The sequence below is a fragment of the Jaculus jaculus genome, chromosome 2 (genome assembly GCF_020740685.1).
Source record: "Jaculus jaculus isolate mJacJac1 chromosome 2, mJacJac1.mat.Y.cur, whole genome shotgun sequence".
Classification (NCBI taxonomy): Eukaryota; Metazoa; Chordata; class Mammalia; order Rodentia; family Dipodidae; genus Jaculus; species Jaculus jaculus.
In genome coordinates, this window is record NC_059103.1 from 166,183,848 (window position 1) to 166,207,606 (window position 23,759).

Consider the following 23,759-nt stretch of genomic DNA (forward strand, 5'->3'; position numbering starts at 1 on the left):
CTTGTATGATGTGTAGTTGGCATTTTTTCTCACTTTGTAGGTTGCCTCTTCTTATAAAAATATTTTATAAATTTGTGAGGAAGACAGAGATAGGGAAAAGGAGAGAGGGAGAAAAAGAGAGAAGAGAGAGGGAGAGAGAGAGAGAGAGAGAGGGGGAGAGAGAGAGAGAGAGAGAGAGAGAGAGAGAGAGAGAGAGAGAGAGAGACATGAGTATGGGCACACCAGCCTCTTGCTACTGCAAATGAACTCCAGACCCATATGCTACTTTGTGTATCTGGCTTTATGTAGATATGAAGGAATCAAACTCAGGCCATTAAGCTTTGCAAGCAAGTAGTTTTAACTGGTGAGTCATCTCTCTAGCCCCTGAAAGTTGTTTCTTTACTCTTAATTTTTTTTTTTGCCGTGCAGAATTATTTAAATTTCATTTTCATTTTTTGAATAATTTCCTACTTGTGCAATTGGAGTCCTTCTTGAAGAATTCTTGTCTATGCCTATATCTTGAGTATTTACCTTTCTTTTCCTCTACCAGTGTCAAAATTTAAGGCTGAAGTTCTTTGATCATTTTGAACTTACTTTTGTGCTGGGTGAGAGACATAAATATTGGGTCATTTGGCTGCATGTGAAAATTCCAATTTTTCTATCACCATTTGTTAAAGAGGCTGTCTTTATGTATAGACACCTTTGTAAAAAGGTAGCTGTGGCTGAATAGGTGTATTTCTGGGTCTTCTCTTCTATCATAGTCTACATTCTGCATATCTCTATTTTTGTGCCAACATCACATCATTTTGTACCACAGCTCTATAATATAATTTAAGATCAGGAGGCATGATGTTCCTAATGTTGCTCTTTCTACTTAGGGTTGCTTTGACTACTGAAAGATTTTTTTTTTGTATAAATTTTGGGATTTATTTTTCTATTTCTGTGAAGATTGTCATTGGGGTTTTGATGGGGTGGGTTGAATCTATAGTTTGATTTTGGTAATGGAGACAGTTTCACAATAATAATTCATTGAGCCCTTAGCACAGGGTGTGATCTATCTTCTATTGCTTTTAATTTTCTTTCTTCAGAGATTTAACATTTTCATTGTAGACTTTACTTTTTTGGTCATTTATTCTTATTTTATGTATTTATCTTTTGGATCAATTGCAAATGCATTTTTTTTTGATTTCTTCTTAGTAAGCACGTTATTGGTTGTGGTGGTTTGAGTGTGAAACATCCTCCAGAGGCTCATATGTTTTAATATTTAATCTCCAACTGGGGGCGCCATTTGGGAAGGTTGTAGAGCCTTTAAGAGATGAGGCCTTGCTGCAGGAGATGTGTCACTGGCGGTGAGCCTTGATATTTGATAGTCTGGCCCTGCTTGCCAGTTGATACTACCCCTTCCCTTCTGGTGTGAAGATGTGATGCCCAATAATCTTCTTCTGACATGCTTTCACTGACATGATGACATTGTCTCTAAAAACTGCAAGCTAAAAATAAATCTTGTCTTTCCAAAAACTGCTTCTGATCAAGCGTTTTGTCTCAGCAATGGGAAAGAACTGTTTTATTGGTATATAGAGATGCATGATCCACCTTGTGCACCTGGCTTATGTGGGTCCTGGGGAATCAAGCCTTGAACCAGGGTCCTTTGGCTTCACAGGCAAGCTCCTAATTCCTAAGCCATCTGTCCAGCCCAGTTTATGAATTTTCTGGTGGAGTCTTTAAGGTCTTTTACATGTAGGATCAGGTTGTCTAAAAATAGGGATACTTTGATTTCTTCCTTTCCTATTTTATCCTTTTATTATTTCTCTTGTCTTATTGCTTTAGCTAAGGCTTTGAGTACTATGTTGAGGAAAAGTGAAGAGAATGGACATCCTGGTCTCATTCCAAAATTTAGAAGTTTTCTTTTTCCTTTAATGTAATGTTGGTTATAGGATAATCATATATAGATTTAATCATGTTGAAGTATGTTTATTCTATTTCTAGTTTTTTTTCAGGGCTTTTATCACAAAAGGATGTTGAATTTGCTACATAACTTTCCTTTCAGTAAAATGATTATTTTTGTTTTTAAGTCTATTTATATGAAAATTATACTTGTTGATTTGCATATATTGAACCAACCTTGCACCCATGGAATAAAGACAACCCAGGCATGGTGTATGTCACTTTAATTTTGTTCTTTAGTTTAGTATATGAGAATTTCATTAAGAAATTTGCATCCGCAGAGCCTATAAAATTTAACCTTGAATGTATGTATGTGGGAGGTGCTCATGTGTTTGTAGGTGTGCACAGGGACACATACACATTTGTACATGTGTGTGAAGGCCAGTGGGTAACTTTAGGTATTGTTCCTCAGAAAAACCATCTACATTTTTATTAAGAATTTTTTTGTGTGTATATGTGTATACCACAACCTCTTGTTGCTGCATCAAATGCCCTTTTGGCTTCATGTAAGGAACTGGAGAATTGAACCGGGCTGACAGGCTTTAAGCACCTTTAGCTGCTGAACAATCTCACCAGGTACCACCCACCTTTCTGAGACAGTGTCTGTCATTGGTCTGGAGCTTCCCAGTCAGGCCAAAGTGGCTGGTCAGTAAGCCCCAGGGATCTGTTTGTCTCTGCTCTCTTAACAGTAGGATTGCAAGCAAGTGTTATCATGCTGATATCATTTCATAAGCATCCATAAGATTCAAACCCATGGTCAACATAAAGACAAGTGTGATTTTCTTCCATCATTTTTTCCTTTTACTTATTTTGAAACAATTTTATCTGTTATGTTACCTTTCATTCAATTTAATGCTACAGTTATGTCTTTCACAAGATGTACATAACTTTCAAACTTCCATTACATATGATGGACATTAAACTCTAAATATGTACGTCTTGACTGGAATTATCTAGAAAGCCCTGCTATAATTTGGATTTAGAAGTTCTCTTAAAGGCTCACATGTTAAAAGCTGGGTCTTAATCCCATGGTACTTTTGGGGAGTGGTGAAAACTTAAAAGAGTTGGGTCAAATGGTAAGCTTGAGGTTACTGGGGGTGTCCCCTTTGAAGGGGGCTATGAGCTCCATCCCATACTGTCTGCTCTTTTACATCTTGTCACAGGCCTCTTTGCCATGTGCTCCTGCCATGATGTACTTACCTCAGACCTGAAAGGAAGAAGGCCAAATGGCTGAACTGTGACCCCAGATAAACTTGCTTTGTTTAAAAGATGACCTATAGCAAATAGTATTTGCTATTGTAATAGAAAACTGAATATCACAATGCCCTAAATCTATGTATGTATGCATGCATGCATGCATGCATGCATGTATGTATGTATGTATGTATGTATGTATGTATGTATCTATCTATCTATCTATCTATCTATCTATCTATCTATCTATCTATCTATCTATCTAAGGTGGGAAGAGGGAGAGGGAAAGAGAGAGACAGAATGGGTGCACCAGGGCCTCTAGTGACTGCACACAAACTCCAGACACATGGGCCCCTTGTGCATCTGGCTTACATGGGTTCTGGGGAACTGAACCAGGGTCCTTTGGCTTTGCAGGCAAATAAATGCCTTAACCACTAAGCAATCTTCTCCAGACCCTAAATCAATATCTTTATTTTTCACATTTCCTCACCTTGAATTATTAACTTTTCTTTAAATGCTCCATTCCTGGATTTCTGTGTGATTATACTGTTTAAATTTCATGCTTTAATTTGAAGGTACACTTTGCCATATGAATTATAAATATGGAGAAAATATTAACTTTGAACTGAAGCAGCTATCAAGTTAATATGTATCAATCAAAGTATACTATAAATACAATTTAATTTTTAGAAAAGGTGGAATAATCTAGTTTTGAAAGTGACAGATTTTAAAGCCTGAGAGGACTGAACTTGGATTTCATTATTATTACCCATGGGTAACCTGGCTTGGGTCAAGTTCCTTAATGTTTGTATACCCTGTTTTGTCTTTTCGTTTGAGAACTTTATTGTATGAACATATTGCGTATTGGTCATATTCCCATCTGGTTATACTCTTATGTTCCTGCTCCACTGCCCCCATTTCACTGAATGCCCCTCCTCAGTGGGGTTATTCATTGTGGAGCCGTGAATACACTGATCACTATATATTGCAGGGGGCAATGCCTCAGAGTACACCTTCCCACCCTGTGACTCAGATTCTTTATGCACCCCTTTCCACAATGTTACCTGAGCCTTGGAGGGCATGTTATCCATTTTTTTTTGTCCTTAAAGTTATTGTGAGTGATAGTTCTGATAACAGAAAATTATTATGAGGATGAATTGTCAGAGATTTCTTGCTCAGTATATGTGGACTTTAAAATGACAATACTATGAATAGGCTGCTTAGGGAACAATGAGAGATCAGAAAGATTTCTGGGAAGAAATGTCATTAGACTGAGTTTTGGGGGGCGGACACTGCTATAATTAGCTCCACATTGCTGGGATGAGCATTCAACAACACAGTTGATGGGAGAAAGGGATTTATTTAAAGCTTAAAGTTCCAGAGGAAGTTCCATCAATGGCAGAAGAAGCCACCCCCTTTCACAGATCCAAGCAAAAAGAAACAACCAAAAATAGCCAGGAAACACCCAAAAGCAGCAAGCACACATGAACTGCTAGAATTCAAACTGCTCATTTCACACATTCATGGGTTAGAATGAAGTCTCAAACACAGCTTAGGGCTGAACTCTAAGATTTACCCCCCGTGACATGTCCCACAGTAGCAGGAATCTGCCTGTTAGCAGGCTAAAGCTGCAAAGTCAATTTTAATAAAACACCTGAGTCTATGGCACCATACATTTACATTAGCACATTCAAACTATCACAGACATGTATGCAGTAAATAAATGAAAGAAGGAAAAGAACTAAGGATAGAGGGAATAGAAAAATGTGGACATTTATAATATGACATATATAATGATACATGAATTCCAAGTAGTTCATTGTACATGACTGAACCAGAAAAATCTGTCAGGAAGAATGATGATGAGGGGAGACAAAAGACTAGAATTTATTTCAATAGAAGTAATTCTTTAACAAAATACACATGCCACTCATCCACACAAAGTGGAATGACATGAAATAGGAATAACCATCATACTTAAAAGTTTATGAGGACCTCCCATTTTCAACTTGTACCCTTTCTTCAGACACATGACTGCCAAAACCCATATCCACTGCTACATTAAAGTCATAACTAGTCCCTTTCCCTGCTTTTTGTTGTCAGATGAATACCTAGGTAGTTTAAAATCTCCATGAAAAAGCCAAGCAACTTGGTGCTATGACACCTGAGTCTAGCAGCTGTGTGTGAATGACCTGAAGAAAGAAAAGCAATGCTCCTTGTTTAAGCAGCCCAGACATAGCTGTACTGTGTCCTGTAGACACCCAGGGTTGAATTTTCAGTCATTGCCAGAAAAGCACACCACACCCACATGTCAAAACAAACATGATATCCAGGGGAGGAAAATCAAGGTTTCAGTTGTTTCTTTTCTTCACTCTCCAAATCCCAAGAATCCAGTGAGTTTTAATAACACTTCTAAAATGTCAGGAGAAAAAAAAAGTCTTACTTTTAGAAAGCTTGCAACAACCAAGGGGGTCTTTTGTAGGTTCTAGTTTCACTCTGGGGCCCTGGAGGATGGTAAGGGTGCAGGTGTGCCTTGCTTTAAGAAAATTCAGTGAAAAAACACAAACCAAGTATCAAGTAAGGTCTTTTGGAGGTGATTATTCATATTATAATATGAGTTTAAAATTTTATCTGAATCATAAATTTACTTTGACAGCAGTGTCTTTCCTGTGAAAGAGTGCCCATATTCAGGTTGCTAATTTGCCAGAGCTGGGAAGAGGATGTTGAACATTTTTAGCTTTTAAGGATTAAATAAATATTTTTATTTATGGAAGATGGATCAGAAATAAATACTAAGCATTTGTGAAATTCTAGAAATCACTGAAAATGGAAAGTATTTATTATGTGAAAATCACTTTTCACATGTGATAGAAATACGATTTGTTAAAGCAGACTTCCACTGTTAATTCACTCTTCCTTTTCCTCTGTATCTTATTCAAGGAAACTCATCTTTTCCTCTTCCTAAAAGAAAACCTCTGGCTTTGTGCCTAGTTCTTATGATTTTAAAATCGAGAGTCAGTAAAGTAAGTAGACAAAATCAAGACTGGATGGTTTAGAAGGAAAGTGGAAAGGGAACAGGAAACAAGTATAAATGAAGGGCTGGAGAGATGGCTTAGCAGTTAAGGTGCTTTTCTGTGAAGTCTAAGGTCCTAGGTTCAATTTTCTGGTACTCATGTAAGCCAGATGCACAGGGTGAATGCATCTGGAGTTCATTTGCAATGGCGGAGGCCCTGGCATGCACATTTTCTCTGTCTTTTTTTCTCTCTCTCTCTTTCTCTCTCTCTCTCTCTCTCTTTTACATAAAAAATAAACTATTTTAAGAAAGTACAATAGTAAAGGCAACTTAGCAAGAGCTTAGATGAGGAAGCACTTGAATGGGGATACTAGAGAAGATCTGGACTAAAAGAAAACAAAAATTTTAAGGAATTTCCCCTCAAATTATGAATCAATTCCCCTTTTGTTCCTTAAGAAGTATAAAGAAAGAATCAATTGCTTTTGGATGTTGGGCTGGGATATGTTAAATGTGAAAAATGTACTGATGTTATGCAATAAGAGACTATGAGATTCATTTAATCTCTTTTAATCCTCCAGTAACTATAAGAATGGGCATTTCACTATGTAGATGGAAGGCTGAGTTGCACAGAGCATGATTAGATCATATAGCTAGTATATCTCAGAGTCTTTACTTAAAAATAGGATTAATTTGATCTTATAGAAGTTGTAAATAAAGATCAAAGTATAAATTACTGAAATGGAGACTAAAAGAGCAATTCAATCAAACAAATAGTTTGTTCTGTGGAAAAAATAAACAAGATTGATAACCTCAAGCCAGACTAAACAAAAGAAAATGAGAAAAGACCCAAAGTAAAGGTATTAAAGATGAATATAGGGCTGGAGAGTTGGCTTAGCGGTTAAGACACTTGCCTGCAAAGCCAAATGCACAGGGGTGCATGCATCTGGTGTTTGTTTACAGTGGCTGGAGGCTCTGGCATGCCCATTCTCTCCCACTCCCTCCTCCCTCCCTCTTTCTCTCAAATAAAAAATAAATAAATATTATATATATATTTTAAAGATGAATATAGAGATGTTACAATAGATTCTAATCCAGATAATGATTTGGGAATATTTTGAAGACATATATTTAAAACCCCAGAAAATTCATAGAAATGAATGAATTCCTAGATGCATATAACTTATAAAAACTAATTTAAGGGTTGGAGAAATGGCTTAGTGGTTATAGTGCATGCCTGTGAAGCCTAAGGACCTAGGTTTGATTCTCCATGTCCCATGTAAGCCAGATACACGTGTTAGTGCATGTGTCTGGAGTTCCTTTGCAGTGGCTGGAGACCCTGGTATGCCTATTCTCTCTCTCTCTCTCTCTCTCTCTCTCTCTCTCTCTTTCTCCTTCCCTCCCTCCCTTTCTCTCTCTGTCCCTAATAAGCAAATAAAAAATAAATCTTTAAAAATAGTAAATTAAGAATATATAAATAATCTAAATAGATTCATAGTAAACAATGAGATTAAGAATGCAATAGGTCATGCACGATGGTACCAACCCAACATGGCTGTTTACACAGTGAGTATGTGCATAACTAATAAAAAAAATATGGATTTCTGAATCCCCCCCCAAAAAAAAAGAAAGAAAGAAAGAAAGAAAGAAAGAAAGAAAGAAAGAAAGAAAGAAAAAGAATGTAATAGAGTCTTCTTACAAAGAAAATCCAAAGTCAAGATTGACTCATTGGTAAAATCTATCAACTCTTCAACAGTAAAAATAATTGCTTCTCAAACTACAAAAGTGAAAGAAAAGGAACACTACCAAACTCATTCTACAATGCTAGCATTAGCTGGATGCCAGTACCAGATAAAGACATAACAGAAAGAGAGATAAAATTATAGACCAATTGATCTGATGAAAATAGATATCAATTTTCATTGTACCCCTTCCAGGGCCTTGTGATTCAGGTATTCCCTCTAAGGGCATGGTGAAAGTTCAACCATTTAGTCTGTCTTTTAGGATGTATGATTTTCTGGGTCCATTGCCACTTGGGTCCAGTTTTGTGTCCCCCACCCTCACTCTTAACCTTCCCTCCATCCCCACCTACCCTGTTGTTTGGTCCTTGAGATGCTTGTAAGGTATGTAGACCTCTCAGGTAGATTCAGGTTAGGAGCCATAAAAGAGTGAGACTATGCCACGATTATGTTTCTGTGATTAAGTGAGTTTGATCTGTTCCAGGTCTAAACTGCTCAGCAACAAATAACCTGACATGATGCTCACACCAGTGCAATAGTGGTGCACAGCCATGGTAGGAAACCAACTGCTCTTGATTTGACTAACTGATCTGCTCAGTGGAACATATCCCAAAGCTGGAGCTGGGAATCAAGTCAGAACCATATCCAAAACAAGCCAGCTCTCCATTACCAAGCTCCCACCAATTGCGGGCTACAAGAGAGTCTACACCTGTTAAATTCTCTCTAAAAATCAAAGGTTATCCCATTTATCTGTCACTAACTTCACTTTCCATTGGAAAATTTGCTTCTCTTTTTCAGATGGACACAGATTCTAAGAGAGAACCAGCCCATCACACCTCAAAAGGGCCCCAGCTGACACTAAGAATAATTGGGGAAGTGAACGAGAGTGCTGCTTTCTTGGTAAACCTGTTATTAACACAAGGGTGAAGGAGATAGACACAGGGAACACTCAACTCCTATCAAACCAGATATCCAGAGACACAGAGGCTCCCAAGACCTCATCACTGAAGCCAACCTAAAATGAACCCAACATGGCTCAAGGAAATTTGTGGAAGAGGGGGAAGAAAGAATGTCAGAGCCACACATTTGGCCATGATACACAGAGACATTGCCTCCTACCCATAACTGATGGATAGCCCCAAAATGTAGGACCAATATTCCTCACTGATGAGGGTCCCTGCAGAGAGGGGAGGACAGGGAGAAGGCTAACAATGGTACCAACATAACTGTATACACTGAGTATAAAACTAATAAAAGAAAACAGATGTAAAAATTCTTAACATAATTCTTAAAAGTTGAATTCAAAAGTACAAGACGATCAAACACCATGGCCAAGCTTATTTTGTTTTAGGAATGCAAGGATAGTTCAATATATACAAATCAATCAATGTTACAACACATAAATAAATGTAAGGACATAAATTATATGTAGCAAAAGCCATTGACAAAATTTTAACAGCTCTTCATGACAAAAGCCCCAGAGAAGCCATCAAAGCAAATGGCTTAAATCACATTACTTAGGAGGCAGAGGTAGGAGGATTGACATGAGTTCAAGGCCTCCCTGAGAGCACCAGTGTGAATTCCCAGTTAGTCTTGGCTAGAGCAAGACCCTACCTCAAAAAACAAAATCAAGAAACAACCTCCCCAAAAAACTAGAAATAGAAGTAACAAACCTTAATATAAAAAAGGCTATGCATGACTAAAAGCATTTCCACTGAAATCAGGAATGAGACTGGGGAACCCATTTGTTTCTTCAATCTTATTTAATATAATGCTCAAATTCTTGGCTAGAACAGTAAGAAAAGAGAGAGAAAAGGATACAAATATGAAAGAAGTCAACTTATCCATGCTTATGAAAAAATATGATCCTCTACTTAAAAGACCTAAAAATATTGTAAGAAAACTCATAGATCTAATGAGCACTTTCAGCAAAGTAGCAAAATACAAAATCAGCATACAAAAATAATTTAGTTTCCTATATATCAATAAAGAAATTACTGAGAAATAAATTAGAAAAGAATTCCATTAACAATAGATACAAAAAAAATAGGATTTAACCTAACCAAGGATGTGAAGTCTACAATGAGGACTATAAGACACTGAAGAAAAAAGTTGAAGACGCTAGAATATGGGAAGTATTTTCTACTCCATGCTGACAGGTTGGAAGAAGTAATATTATGAAAATGGCTACATACCAAAAGTCATGTACAGATTTCAAGAAATATTAATTGAAATTCCATATGAAAACACAAGAGACCCTAAATATCCAAATTAATCCTTAGCAGAAAGAGCAATGCTGGAGGCAATATAACATTTGATTTTAAATTATATTAAGAGCATGGTACTGGCACAAGACAGACCTGTAGACCAGTGGGATAATAAAGAAACAAACCACATGGTTACAACCACCTAATCTTTGATAAAGATATCAAAAAGATATATTGGAATAAAGATACACATTTCAACAAACGGTGATGAGAAAATTGTCTATCCATATGTAAAAAAAAAAAACAAAACTGAAACTAAATCCATATCTCTCACTCTGTGCAAAAATTTTCTCAAAGTAGATCACAATGTAATGGGAGACCTAAAGCATTGAAAATACTAGAGAAAAACACTTCAAGAAGTAGGCATAGGAAATAACTTTCTAAAAAGAACTCCAATAGTTCAGAAATAACCCCAAGAGTTGAAAAATAATATTTCATTAAATTAAAAAGCTTCTGTGCAGCAAACAAGACAATTAGTAGAGTGAAATGACACCCTATAGAACAAGAGAAAATGTCTTCCAACTATACATCAAGAAGGACAAATATCTAATGTTTATAAAGACATTAATTATACAATAATTAATGGGCTGGAGAGATGGCTTAGCAACTAAGGTACTTGCCTGTGAAAGCTAAGGACTCAGGTTTGATTCCCCAGTACACATGTGAGCCAGATGTATAAAGTGGCACATGTGTCTGGAGTTCATTTGCAGTGGCTAGAGTCCCTGGTGCACCCATTCTCTTTCTATCTGCCTCCCTCTCTCTCTCTCAAATAAAAATGTAAAACATTTTTAAAAGAAATGTGTATATTTTTAAAAAAACTAAATAACTACAAAAATCAAAACCCCCCAAAATTAGTACAATCAATAAATGGGCTAATGAATTGAATAGACAGTTCTCAAATATATTTAAAATATAGTAGGCTAGTGACTATTTGTAAAAGGTGTTCAACCTCCTTATCTATCAGAAAAATGCAAATTGAAACCTTTTTGAGGGGAGTAGGGAGATGGCTCAGCAGTTAAAGGCTCTTCAAGACTGCCAGCTAAATTCCATGCCACCTCAGGAATCAGAAAAAGACAGATGCAAAGTGAGGCATGCATCTATAATCCCAATAGTCTCACAGCATAGAAAAGTAGAGTCAGGAGAGTCTTACGACTCAGGGGCAGCTTGTTTGTCCTTTCCAGTGGCAAACAAGAAAGATCCTATCTCAAACATGAAGAAAGATGAGATTCTAAATTTGTTCCTCTGACTTCCACACACATGCAGTAGTGTGCATGCATGGGCAATAAAACTAAATAGACACAATAAAACTAAAAAGCAGATGAAATGAAACTGCTTTGAGATTCCATTTCACCCCTGGCAGAATGGCTGTATTCAAGAAAACAACAAATGCCAGAAAGAATGTGGTGAAAGTAAAATCCTTATATATTGCTAGTAGGAATGTAAACTAGTGAAGTCACTATGAAAGTCTGTGTATAGATTTCTTAAAAAGCTAAAAATCAAACCACCAAATGTCCTAACTATACCAGTCCCGGGCATATACCTGAAGGATTCTAAGTCAGCATACCAGAGAGAGACTGGCATCATGTTTATTACTGCACTATTCTAAGAGCCAAGATTCAGAACCAACCTAGAGGCCCATCAATGGATAAATGGAAAAAGAAAATATGGTACTTAATAGACAATAGAATTTTATTCCATAATGAAGAAAACAATTATGTCATTTTCAGGAGTATGGGTAGTACTGGAGGTCATTTTGATATATGAAATAATCCAGACTCAGAAGCACAAATATGATTTTTCTCTTATATGTAGTATCCAGATTCAAATTTATAAACACACACACACACACACACACACACACACACACACACACACACACATCTCCTGAAAGAAGAGAGGGGATTAGGATAGGACAAGGGAGCAAGAGGTTTAAAAGGAGGAGAGGGGAGAACAAGAAAGGGTGACTGAGTATATGTGACATGAAAGAAGGCGAGAGTGAAAGGGATCGATAAGAGGGTTGGGAATAATGGGGAAGACAGTAGAGGAAAACAAGAACAAAGTAGAATCATGTGTGTGTATGGATGTGTGTGAAAATGGTACAGTGAAATCCATTAGTTGACCCCATGTACTTCACAACTGACTTGCAAGGTAAGATGTGTCTGCTGGCACAGTAGTGGCATGAGAGTCAAGGGAGTAACATCTGCTCTCTGACTGGATTTGATTGAATGGAAATTACACCTGTTACTATGAATTTGGCCAAAAGTCTATGACTAGGGACTCTGTCTCTACAGGGGAACCCAATACTGTCATGATTCACATTAGACAGCGTGTCAAACTGCCTTCTAAATATCTAAATATGTTTGTTCCCATAGATTGGTACTGCTTGCAGCCTCAAATGCAGAAGTTTCTTTATGCAGAGCATAGGTGAGTACAGAGATGCACAGATGGCAAAGTTACCAAGAATAAACAACTTGTCTAAATGTAACATTTACATCACACCCTCTAAGGTTCAGGGAATCTTATAGAAAGGATGGGACTACAGAAAGAATGCAAGAGGAGGAACATGGGAAGTTGGCTTGCAAAACATTCTCATTTGAATATGACCAGTCCATTAAACTCATGAGCTCACAGCAAATGTGGTTATCTGTATAAGACTGAACCTTTCAATACCTCATCATTGATGAGGGAGGGGTCCAACACCTCCTAGAATAAATGGTGGCAACATGATTGCTGAAAGAGGGCAGTTGTGTCCTTCAGTGGTGTAGCCATTGGTGAGTTTCCCATTTTCCAGCAAATAACGTCATAATCATGCAAATGATTGTAATTTAACTCAGTGAATAAAAGAAAAAAAAAACACAACCAGTCAAACAAATGAGAATAATGCATGAAAGTAGGATGGCGATCTAATAAGAAGGGTTTTAGAGGGAGGCAGAGGGATGAGAGAGGTTAATTTATAGGAGTGTGATCAAAATGTAATATATGCAGAGTTAAAATGTTAAAAATAAAAAAAAATAAAAATCACTTGAATAACTTGGAAGGGAGGGATCGTGTGGGAGGTGAGGCCTCAAGGGTCTTAAGTCACTGGAGGTGTGTTTCCTAAAGGGGACCCTGGCCCACTTTGTCTCTCTCTGCTTCCTGGCTGGAGACATGAGCTTTCATTCTGATGTACACTCCCTGCCAGGATGTATCACTTTCTTCAAAGGTCAAGTCAACAGAGCTGCCCAATTTCAGACTTTAAGATTCAGAATTGTAAGGTAAAAATAAAACATTTTTTATTTCATAAAATTAAACCAGAATAAATAATACAAATAAAGTAGCTCTGTGAAAATATTTTAGTATGAAAAAGTGATGTGATACACACATGCACACACACACATAGGGAGAGGGAGAAAGAAAAAGAGAATCTAATATCTGGGTGTCAAAAAAATGCATATGGGAGAATACATGCTATGTCTAGGCCATTTTTCTGTTGCCAATCAATGAAGCGTAACAGCCTCCAAGCTGACAGGGTGGGGCACACGGACTGCACAAAAGCAGAGTATGTGGCACATCCTCAAGAATACAGCCTGCCTTACTGCTCACATACCTGAGGACGACCCAAGACATCTCAGACAGGTTTTAGGTCCAAATATGGAGATGTCTTATGCCCCATTTCTTGCTGGGGAACTTGGGAGGCAGCAAGGTCTTAGAGTTACTTGGATAACTGTGAGTTAGGCAAATAGAAGCTCTGATATTGAGTGTTAAGGCATGTGTACCTAATGGAAATCCATAGACCTTTCATGTGCCTTAATGGAGTGTATGGGTGGCAATTTCTTTACATGTTATTATTGACCTTGTTCAGAACCCAAGACAAAGGGTAGACGACTAGGAGAATGGAGACATATCTAGAATGGAGACCAGGGGCCAGATGGGAAAAGGTCATCTCAAGGATGACCAGCATAGGGTAGAGGATGATGATGAAGGACAATAAAACACAATAAAACAATATACATTTCAGTAGATGCTTATATGGGACAAGCCATCACCAAAGTTAGGAGATGCTTCTCATGAGATGCCACTATGAATATTCCCATGGATCTCCGCTAGCCTGTAAAGCAAATACTTAACAAAACTTGTCAGGATTTCTGGTTACCAAAAAAGAAACAAATTCTGGTTAACATAAGCAAAAAAGGAATTTGCGGGAAGGATACCAGAATCAATGGCTCAGAAATAGGGTGGGACTCCTTTCAGCCAAAACCACAGCACAGGAAGCGTCTGGATAGATGCTGACGACACCACCATTGGCATGACCACAGTCAGAAATCACGCAGGACATCACTGCAGTCAACTTCCACCACTCCCAAAATAGTGCTTTGGATGCTACCGTTGCCATCACTGCCAGTATCAACTGTTCAGGGTCCCTTCCTGACTGCTCATTATGAGTGGATATCCAGGGTTAGACTACCATTTACCATTCTGCCATCATCAGTCATGCGTCCATTCCCTTGCTACTTGAGAGCAGGTAGTAGGTCCACTTTGGGCTTTGACTAATGCAATGAACACTTCTCCCATTTACCGTGGCATTATTCACAGCCCACAACACAAGAAGAAAGAAGGGCCAGCCACACTGATATAGTCAAAAAGGATCTGATGCTTAACTGGGAATACTGTAAAACAACCTGATATGCCTGAAACAAACTAGTTTTAATTCCTGCTATTGTAAGGAATGGGATGGGAGTGTAAGTTAAAGACTAAATTCAGCTACAGAATAAAGAGCAACTTGTATTTTTACATACTGGAACTTTAGCTTGGGAAGTTGTATCTGCTGCATTCAGTAGAATAAATAATACATTACCCATACAAATGCAGCCCAATTCATAACTACCCTAGATAAAGTATTACTCCATTTTTAAACTAGGATGCTGGAGGTCAAAGAAGTTGTGTCTACCATGCTTGTAACTGGCAAAGATTAATTCTTCAGGGTTTTGTCCCAACTTCCCAACCTTATCTACTACATTGTGATTTATTCTTAAGATATTATGGCCAGATGGTTGCTACATTAGCTTATTCTAGGTGACACGTTTTGAGATCCTATCTTGAAGTTGATGCTATTTTCCCCTTCTCTCAGGCCAGGAAGAGTTGTCTCTGGACACGTCTGGAGTGCTGTGTGCCGCCTTCAAACACAGAGCTGACTTCTAGTAAACTCAGCAACAGTCTCATCTTTCTCAGCCCAAAGCCCAGGGCCACGGGAGAAACAGATCTAGAGTGAGGTGCTCTGTGTCTAACTGTCTCATTATGTATCAGGTTCGTTGCCGAAGCCCTTTTCTTCTCCTTATGCTCCTTCATTCTCAGTATGTGGGCGTGAGTGGAGAAAGGCACTTTTCGCCCTGCCTGCACTCTGGCAACACCATGGATCCCCATGCCTTCATCTCCGTGATTGAGCAGAGCACTTAGGAGGCAGGAAATGTTTAAACCAGAACTGTAACAGATATAAGTAAGAAACATATCTGTTTTCCATTAAGGAGATTAACTTCTCTGCTGGGGTTGTTGTTACAGGCCTAGGTCAAGGGGCTGCCTGGGGCTTCCTGGTGCTCTTCTGACTGGGTGGGCATTGTTCCCCCCTCATAGTTCCCCTTCTGAAGCAGGTGGTCTTTCTACCTTTACTGATGGAGTAATATTGACTAAAGGTCTTGCTTTAAATACTGATGCAATAGAGCACTGATGGCGAGTCCCTGATTTTAGGACATTAGAAAGTAAAAGTGAATATTGTACCCGGCTAAGCCCATGTTGAGTTGAAAACTGAACGTCGTGTATTGGTTTCTCATATGAGATGTTTGTCTCTTATGTCAACTCAACCCTAATATAGTGTCTCACATGGGGTTGATACGTAGTGAACATTTGATGAATTAAACTTCCTGAGGACAGAAGCAGATGTGAATCCACCCAGTCTGATAAGCTGAATTTATAGTAAACTACAAGAATGCAATGAAGACTGCAGATGAAAAATAATTGACAACTAGTTGCAGCTCCTAATTTGTTTTCTAGTCCCTCTCATCTTCCCTCCCAACTCTTATTATGGTAATTTTCTGTTGGGCCTTAAGAGGCCTGGTCGCGAGGCCTAGTGGAACGTCCTGAGCCTAGCTAAAGGTTGGCGACCTGTCTCTGGCCAGCTAGGACGCAGCAGGATGCCTAATGGCCTCAGGCCTGCTACTTCCAGGTAAGAAGTTGGAGTTCCTCAGGCGTGCTCGGAACCAGTCATCTCAAAAGTCGTAGTATGCTATTGGCCCTTACACCTCACCCCATCCTAAAATCCCCATCCTCGTTCTCAATGCTATATAAGCACCTGCCTGTTACAATAAAGTGAGATCCTGCTTCAACAAGACTCCTGGCTCCTTGTGTTCCTGGCCATGGACACCCACCCTCCTCCTCAACCCCTCCGGAGGAACCAGTGGGCCTGGTCCTTCCTCAGCATTACCTGCCGGGGGAGCCTGGCAATTTTCCAACAAACCCAAATGGTGAGGAAAATTTCTGGTGAATTCCTATGTGACTGGTGTCACCTATCTTTAAAAATATTTTTACCTACTTATTTGAGAAAGATATTTGAGAGATATTTAGTAGTTTGGGTACATCAGGGCATCCTCCTGCTGCAAAACAACACCAGACTCTCTTTGTGCAACTGGTATTACGTGGGTACTGGGAAATTGAACCTAGGCCTGTAGGCTTTGCAAGCAAGTACATTTAATCAATGAGCCATCTCCCCAGCCCGCTATCACCTAACTTTAATAAACCATCTATTTTTACTATTACATCATTCACATCCCCCTTCCTTTACTCATTTTTTGGGGTATTTTTCTGTATTTTTTTTAGAGTAGCTTTTTTATCCAAAGCAATGGACCTCATTAAGATATTTTCAATTATGTGTGCACTGTAATTATATTCAACCTCCCTCACTACTTCCCTCATATCCTCTCCATCCCACTGGTCCCCTTTCTCCTCCCAGATAGTCTGAGGTGGGTGTTTTGTTGTTGTTTCTATTTGTTTTGCTCTCCCTCTAGGCCAGGCTGTCTTGGAACTCACTCTGTAGTCCCAGGCTGGTCCAAAAGGCATTATGATCTTTCTACCACCTCTTGAGCGGTGAGACTAAAGACATGTGCCACCACACCCAGTAAATATTTTTATTTATGAAAGACAGAGAGAAAGTGAGAGAGAGAAAGAAAGAAAGAGAGAGAGAGAGATAATGGGTACACCAGGGTCTCCAGGCACTGCAAATACACTCCAGACACATGCGCCACTTTGTGATTTGGTCTTATGTAAACACTGGGGAACTGAACCTTGGCAGGCAGGCTTTGCAAGTAAGTGCCTTCAACCACTAAGCCATCTCCCTAATCCTTGGAGTGGTATTTTAAACCAAAATAAAAAGATTTTAATATTCCATCCACAATTATTTTAGTATAATCACAAGCAGAAGAGAACCTAGCAAAATTTACAACCACAAAACCACTATTGTTCCCTACAAATTTTGCAACCAAAGGTATTAATACTAAGTGTTTGGGTTTCATCTCCTTCAGCTACCTATAAGGTTGTTTACCTAAATGTTAAATTGTGAATTTATATTATTTTCTACTGTTGGAAATGTAATCTCCAATAATATTCCCTCCAAATTCCAATTGCTAAATAAATAACTTATATCTCCATTAAGACACTGAATAATATTGAATGGGAACTTAAAACATAGCTGTAATTATGGAAAGTAAGATGGACAGTGTCTTTAGCTTTATGGACTTTACTGTTCCAAGGAATTGGCAGCAGTCATGGGCATCCCTCTAACACTTCACATTCAGCTTGGTAAAACCAGTCTCATCTTGCCTCTGGAAACCATGTCCTCTTAGCATGAAGCTGATATTGGGCAGTGACATCATCATTCTTCATGCCTCCCAGATGCTACTGTTGGTGGCTTTTCCTTCATCTTCTGTATCCTGTCATTTTCAAATCTGGCTAATTTTCTCCTGAAATGTTTTCCATACCTAACTGATTTTCTCCAGAAAGGCAGATTTCTGGGATAAAATAAGCCACGTAAACTGTGTTAGAATCCATATGGGCCCTGGTTTCTCTGTTGGGGGAAACAGAGGAGCTGTTAGGAGTACTGAGGGTCCTGGGTCCAGCATTACACCGGAAAAGTGTCACATAAAGTGGGTTCAAGAATGGAAACATTAGAGCATGGTGGAATGATCCCAAGCCACAAGCAGAAAACAGCACTGTGTGTCCATATCATGGGGTGGCAAGTAGGGAGTGGGCCAAAGAAAGGAAGGCTGTGGTTAGCAATGCTGGTGACATGGAGCAGAGTGAAGAGTGAATGAAATGGGTCCATTTAGAGCTTAAGAAGCATAGAATCTGAGTTTGAACACCTCTTTTACTAATAGCTTCCTTGCAGCACAACAAATTACTACAAATCTAGCAGTTTCAAAAAAAAAAAACATTATTATCTCACATTTCTGCAGGTCAGAGATCTAGGCAGAATGACTGGTTTCTCTACTCAGGTTTCATAAAGCTGATGACAAGTATTTGAAAACCAGAATTCTTTTTTTTTTTTTTTTTTTTTTTTTTGGTTTTGTTTTGGTTTTTTGAGGCAGGGTCTCACTCAAGCTCAGGCTGACCTGGAATTCACTATGGAATTTCAGGGTGGCCTCGAACTCACAGCAATCCTCCTACCTCTGCTTCCTGCATTCTGGGATTAAAGGCACGTGCCACCATGCCTGACCAGAGTTCTTACTTTTTAGATACTGTGGAAATCAGCTACCATGCTTACTTGTTTAGGTTACCATGTAGAGCAAAAGACTGCCTTCAAGTGATGAGATGACTTCTATTTTCTCTGCGGTTTTCTCCACCGTGACACTGATATCAAATAAATAATATTACCTTCCTACTTATTTCCTCAGCTTGAATAATGGTTTATAGTCTCCTTACTCTACATAAAAGCACATGCATACTGCTAATTAAAAAAATAAACACACCTAGAATCTTTTATAGGTTGGAAAAGATTAATGCTTTTTATGGGTGTTTTTATTTAAATTGAATTCTTGTGACTTCATGACTTCACTTCATTGAAAATTGAGACACTAAAATCTGTTGTTTTTTCTTATTGATTTCAGGGCCATCTGGACCATTTTGTGCACTTAACACTTGATCACTTCAACAACAAACTCTCTGGGTGGTTTTTTTTTGGAAAGGGTTTCTTAGTTTACCAATATTATTGAAAACAAGTTTTTTTGAATTTTTCCCATTGTGTACAGCATGGCTTTTCTAGATTCATGAGTTTACCAATTACAAGTTTTATTTCTGAGGTTGGCTGTGACAATGACTGAGGACTTAATAGGCCAAGTGATGATACCTCATCGGTGATTGTGCATCAACACACACTGTTCTGTTGAAGGAGGGAAGACGTTGCTTTCTTTTCTTAACATAGGGCTGCAAATGTCATGGTAATTTCTTAACATTTTCAGGAAAAATGTCAACTCAGCTTAATATGGTGGATCCAGTAATTTTCAGATATAAATGGGATGTTGTTTTCAAACAGTACACTTAACTAGAAACTAAATCTGATCCATATACCTTGAGAACCAATGCTTATAAGTACCAATGCAGAGTTCTTAGAGAACCAAAGCAGTACTTTTTAACATAGGCTTTTCTTTCATTTCTTTTGTTTTGTGACAGGATTTCTCGATGAAGCCTAGGCTGGTCTTAGACTCAGTCATCCCCAGTGCTGAGACCACAAGTAAGCACTACTACTTCCAGCTTCTCATCGGTACTTACAGATAACATTCCAGTGTTGGTATGCACAGAGAAAAAACTACAACTAATTTTATTTAAACATTTATTTTTATTTGTGACTCAAATCAGGAAACACCTCATTCTACAAAGTAGAATGAGTGTTCTAACGAGCTGAGTACAAGAGGTTGGCTTTAGAGTCAGAAAATGGTTGAAGACAGAACTAGAGAACAAGCAGTAAATAAGTAGTTTCAAAGTTGCTTTCCTTGAACAAGTTAAAGCAGAGTGAAGGTCATTACTATGCTAGTAAAGATTAGCTGGCTTCACCCCCTCATCTTTAAAATTTTATGTATTTTTATAGGTCGGCTTGATTTGTTGAGCCTAGTACAGATGCTCAGCTGCTCTGTAAATGGCAGTGGTATCCAAAATATTTTATTTAGTAGCATGCATCATGTATCAGAGTGAGATAAGAAGGTGGACTTCCAAATTTTCAGGTTAACTTCTTAATTTAGAATCCATTTGAAAACTCAGTAGTAAAGGCCAGTGAGCTAGAAAAGAGATATAAAGGGAAGAGGAAGGAAGGGGGGGTACTTAATAGGATGATATTGTATATATGTAAGTAGAAGAACAGATTAATGTGGGTGAAAAGGTCCAAGTGAGGTCAGGGGAAGAGAATGAGTAAAGGAAAGGTAGAGGGAAGGCTAATCAAAATCTAAGAAAATATAAACAAATCATATGGAAACCTACTTTTTTGGACAATGGAACACTCAGGAGCCATAGGTTGTTGCTAGAAAAATTTCAGTGCCAGGGATGGGGTACCTTCCAGTGAGTTGTTGGCCAGAGAGGTCCCTGATATGCCCAAAACATTATAGGCCATTACCAAAGCCCTTGGTTTCCCACCAGGAGTAAATGGTAAAACCCTATTGCTGAAGACTCCACATACTTGAAGCCACTGAGAAATTCTGCTGTAACTGATCTGAGAACTTCCCCCATGTAGACCAGCTGACAGAAAGCTGGAAGAAGCTATTCTGCATGCAGTTCAATGTGAGAGAGAAATCACCAGTGAAGATTCTCAACAGTGGACACTGCAAGTCTTAAATTTTGCCAGCCAGGCCAAATGAGACAACGGGTGCAATAGTGGAGTGTCTGCCATGGTGGAAACCAACTACCCTTTAATTGGACTGGAGGCCTGCTCCATGGGAGGGAATACATCCCTTATACTGAAAACATAAAACAGGGTTCGTCATAAGCTCTAGGGATGTAATGTCTGCTGCTCTCTGGCTAAATGTATATACTATGCTTATCAAACTGCCCAGTAAGCACTTCTCTTAATGTTCATACCCATACCTTAATGCTACTCTCACTTTTGGTAGAGAACATTCTCTTTTCAGATGGCAGTAACCTTGGGATGACTTAGAAGGCATCATGGTGCTGGAAAGCAGTGACAGGAGTGCTCAGCACTGCAATATCTCTATCACACCTTCCAAGGCTCAGGGTGTATTGTGGAAGAGGTGGTAGAAAGAATTTAAGAGACAAAGGAAGGGTAGGACTCCTTACAATGTGCTCCCCCCAGACACAAAATGATCTGGATATCCATGACCTCACAGTGCCTGCCACTAACTACACAAGACCATCATAATAGGAAGAAAAGATGATGACATCAAAATAAAAGAGAGACTAATTGAGAGGGGGAGGGGATGTGATGGAGAGTGGAGTTTCAAAAGAGAAAGTGAGGGGAGGGCATTACTATGGAATATTGTTTACAATCATGGAAGTTGTTAATAAAAAGAAAAGAATCCATTTGACCTGACATTTATTAACTTCAATATGTAGCACCCTACTCATACATTTAGATATCTTAAACTTAGGTTTCATTTTACCCAGAACTGCAAGGGGGTTTGGGTAGTCTTAATGTGTCTGTTTCCATCATTCCTCTCTTCCTCTCTCCCCAAATGGATTCAAGAGGACTCAAATAGTGCAGGTAGGAGTGCGTGGTCCACAGTTAGCTGTCTGTAAATAATTTCTTAGTGAACAAATGTGTGGGCAAGGATGGCACAAGTCAGGAAGGTTGGATTATTCTGGAATGACTGGTGCTTGGCCTCATTAGGGCAGCAGGTGATTTTCAGTAATGGAGAGCAGAACAGCTGCTTCCTGTCACCTTCCTCAAAACCCCAGCAGTGAGTGTGGCTGTGACCTCAGTCCTGCTGGCACTCACTACACAGGGAGGACGTGCAGTTCAGAGATCCAGTGAAATAAAGTCAAGAAAATTTACAGGATGCCTGCAGGGCAGGGGGTACCAAAAAGACCAAATGGGAGTTTATGTAGTGACTGTACCAGCAAAAACTTCCCTTGTGGCTGGCCATGAAGTCTAGAATTTGGCTCCTAAAGTCATCAAGGCTAACACATGTTATTGATGGCATTGCTTCCTGGAATCAAGTTGAATCTTGCAAATTTCTCCTCTCTCTTTCTCCCTCTGTCCAGCTCTATCACTCCTCCCTTTTTGCATGCATTTTTCTTTCTCTGATGGTGGTGCACAGGTGTGGGAAGGACAAGTCTATTAAGGGTCTGCCACAGTGGAGGGGCAGCTTATCTGGTGACAGGCACATTTGTGAACTCGGGTTTGTGTTCCAAGAATATCTAAAGATGATTCAGCATCAGCATGAGGTACTTTGAGTTTTTTGGCGTTTTCTAAGGTACCGGTGATGGGGGACAAAAAAGGTGGAAATGAATCACTTCATGTAAATAAACTTCAATGGTACTTTTCTGAAAAAAAAAAAAAAAAAAAAAAAAACAGAAACAACTCATCATAGAAACAAGAATCTCTATGCCAGGAGGGAAGTGGCCAGGGAGCAGTTCAAACATGCACCTGGTCACCTCCTAGAGTAGTCTGATCTTGCTCCTGGGCAAAAGAAAGACAAGCCTACCCCTCTAGCCACCCCCTCAGAAAAGATTATTCAGGCATAAAAAGTGAGGGGGAACAAATACATAGGCATGGACAACTGAGAATCATGATAGATATTTGTTTAACTAAAAAAAGATAAAACTGGTAGACAGAAGTATTAGGAATTTCCTTCCTCCTAGAACTTTAAGAGGAAGTTCTAGCATTCTTGCTGTCATTAGTATCATTATTAGTATCATGTGCAGAAGACTATTGCAGTGGCTAGAGGTTAAGGTTTGTTCTTGTACCTATAGGATGGACATGGAGTCTTAGTTCAGTTTCCTCACTATAGCTGTATTAGAATATCAATTTCAGGTGCTACCTTGACATGTTTGAACCTAGTGAAGCACCAAAGATCTAGCTGAGAGTCCCCTGTTCTTCTGAGATCTTCTCCCCCTCCTCTGGATCTTGTAGCTCCATCTTCTGCAACGCTCCTTGAGCCTTGGAGGTGAGGTAGAGATGTTTCATATAAGTGACCATGACCTTTATGACCTCAGAGTGACCGTCAATACATGCACAAGAGCTGCATAATATTGGGCTCATTAACATATCATCAGGGATGATGGAGGAGGACAATGCAATAGAAGAGACTAGTTGGAAAGAAGAGATTCAGTGGAAGAGGCGGAAGGCGGGGGCACAGAAGGAGGAGATTGTGATCAAAATACACCATGAACATGCATGAAAGTTGTCAATATGAAAGTTTAAAAAATCTAAATACATGAAGTAAAAAAGTGGGGAAAAAAGATATACTCCCCATCAACCGGAAAGGGCCTACTCAGCTCTCTTTCTCATCAGCTTGGTCAGCAGCACCCAGCCCAGTCTATAACCTAAAACTGCCAGTTCGTGAAATTCATTTTTTTTCTTTTAAGGTAGGGTCTCACTATAGCCCAGGCTGACCTAGAACTCACTCTGTAATCCCAAAGTGGCTTTGAACTCATGGTGAT